General features: G+C 39.9%; 1 pseudogene; it reads right to left on the reverse strand.

The window, feature by feature from the left end:
- Positions 1-397: 397 nt before the first annotated feature.
- On the reverse strand, positions 398-2,317 carry LOC102824874 (annotated as a pseudogene).
- Between the last annotated feature and the right edge of the window lie 571 nt (positions 2,318-2,888).

Here is a 2,888-nt window from a genome sequence, read left to right on the forward strand (position 1 = left end):
ATCTTAAGATGCATTGTTGTGTATTCCATTCATGGATCTGTAAAAATTTCTATCGCCCTTCAAGAATGTAGCAAACACCTAAAATTGTTACTTCTAACCAAGGTCCTCTCTTATTGCAAAGTCAATAGAGCTGACATTTTACTATCAAATGAAGCCCCTGAAATATATTCTGACCAATTTTATATTCTCTGAACTAGAGTTAGGATCCTCAGGATTTCCATATGTGTACAAACATTGCCAATTATTGATTTAAGCTAATACAACTTTGAAAAAATACAAATACAAACACTGCAAAGATTCAAAACCCGCATATAGGTCTGCACTGAGAGAGAAATGAAGAGGAAGCCAGTAAGTGACAGTTGACTTTTGTGAGTTTTCTAATCCATGGAAAAGTTCCTCAGTTGAGCCAGGTGGTATTGAGCTATATCTGCTTCTTGATGTTCGTATCCATTTTTAGCATTTCTCAGATGATCATTGCAGCATATGTAGAGGAAGAAGAAAAATTCCACCTTTTGTATTTGCCTTCATAAACAAAAACTGATGGTGCTGTCCCTTCTAAATTGTCCACATCTGTGTTGAAAAGTGGAATTTTAGGATCATCCTATGCAACAACTTCCCAGCTGACATTCTGAGGACGAATAATGGTATTTCGGTAGGTTCCTAACAAGAAATAATCTCAAATTTTGTACCTCATATTGGCAAAGTCAAGATTGTTTGCTATGAGCATTTCACTGTAGGCTTCACTAATTTTATGCTTTGGGAATATATCATTAAAACCAGGCAAAGACATTACCATACCATGGATGGAATAATTGTTAATATCTTCTTTGATATAGGTGGCTGTGGCTCCTTGGAGAACAAGGTCACCTGGAACAGATTTCAGCCCATGTTTTTCTACCCTCTTGCTCACCATGTTATTCCACACCAACTTTGGTATCTATGGATATACATTAAGCAGCTATTTCTTGGTATTATGTCAAATGCAGAGACTATATTCCTTATTCCAAATTTTAAAAGTCCTCGAAGCAGCTGCCTTGCCACACACGTTTAGACAGGTCCTACTCTGAGGACAGTAGCTGGATCTTTACTCTTCATCCAGTCTTCCCTGAAACTGACCAAGTACCCTTTTTCAGATCCCAAACAGGGTTGTAATATTAAATTCATGACTTCAGTCCAGGAATTTTATAGTATAGCTCTTCCAACTTGATATGTAGGGACAGCTATAGTCCAAATCTCTGTATTCCATAGTAGTTAATAAATCCAATCACCTTGAGAGAGTACAAGGCTTGTTGTACTTGCTCATCAGTTCCTGTTACATTTCTGAGAACAACAGTGAAATTATTTCCTTGAAGTTCTCCCCATTTCAAAGGGTTCGTCTGATAGCTGAAATTCCCGAGTTTAACGTTCATCAAGTACTTGTTGTAGTGGGCAAGTCTTTGAGCAGTTATTTTGAGAACAGCAATCTCTTGAACTGTGACAGTTCGCTTACCTTTGGTTCCATGTAGGGAATTATGTTTGGCTTGACTCTTTAAGTATCTGGACAGTACATTAATAGCATCCATGATGTCTTTGTTATCCTTGTATAATACAAAGTGGCAGCAATTTTGGCCATGAATTCTTTTTTTATTTGCCAAAGCACTTCTTCCCCTCTTGATCCTCTGTTTTTGGCTCTACTCCTGGAAACAGGGATTTAATAGCTTGATGGATGATGGTTCTTTTCTCTTTGGTGTCCTCAACAACCTAAGTGATAACACTGGTTTCCTTATTTTTTGAAAAGCTGGAGCTCTTCTAAACACTGCTTTTCTTCAGCTGTCAAAACAGTACATAAATCCATCTTCTGAAGGGTTCTCCTCATCCACTGGAATGGACAAGCCATCCAAATCGCTGATACATCCATCTTTTCCTATTTCGTAAACAGTGAAGTCAGACTATCTTCCTTTTACAATTCCTGAGAATCCTTCATTAGAATTTACAAACTTGGTGATGCCTTCATCAAGTTCAGTGAGGACATGGTTCATTATGTGTGCACAACTCTCCACTTATTCTTCCTCCTCTTCCTCTTCACCTCCCTCTGAAAGGCCATCTTCTTCCTCCTCTTCCTCATCTTCCAACTGAGTGTCAGAATTGTTCTTACCTTCCCCGACAGTTGTTACAGCTTCATGTTCTCACTGCTGGGTACAGACTCAGTCTCCAGCCTGTTTTGACCTTTGCTCAGACAGCATTCTGAGACCTTCTGTCTCTTTGCATCTTCTCCTGGAGCCAGACTGTCATTATCTTCCATGGCAAGGGACCCACATTTCAGAGATACACCAGTCATCCCAGTGGTCTCACGTCTTTAAAGCTCGAAGAAAACATATAAGGGAACCAGGAACCTGGGAGCACTTGAATGGTGCAAGCCAAACAGAGATGGGGCTGGTGGATTGCTCCACGTACTGGAGGGCTGCAATTGGGGTCACTTGGAAGAGCTTTTAAAAAGGTTTTTAATAACTAATTTTTCAGAAGTAGACCTTCTCTCCAAGAAATCTCCAGATGGACTTGAAATTCCAGGCTTTTGGTTAGTAACTGAATCCATTAACCATTTGAGCCACCCAGAAACTATGAAACAGGATATACACATATAGCTGTTAAGTGCCGTCAAGTAGATACCAACACATAGCATCACTATATAGGGTTCCCAATGAGCATCTGGTGGGTCTGAACAATCAACCTTGTGGTTAGCAGTCCAATGCTTATCTTATAGGGCCACACAAAAACTCTCTCTCTCACACACACACGTATACATATTTTGTTGTTAGGTGCCATTAGGTCGGTACTGACTTATAAAGAACCCATGCACAACAGAATGAAACACTGCCCGATCCTGGGCCAACTTCACTGCTGTTGCCACG

The sequence above is a fragment of the Chrysochloris asiatica genome, unplaced genomic scaffold, assembly GCF_000296735.1.
Source record: "Chrysochloris asiatica unplaced genomic scaffold, ChrAsi1.0 scaffold00123, whole genome shotgun sequence".
Classification (NCBI taxonomy): Eukaryota; Metazoa; Chordata; class Mammalia; order Afrosoricida; family Chrysochloridae; genus Chrysochloris; species Chrysochloris asiatica.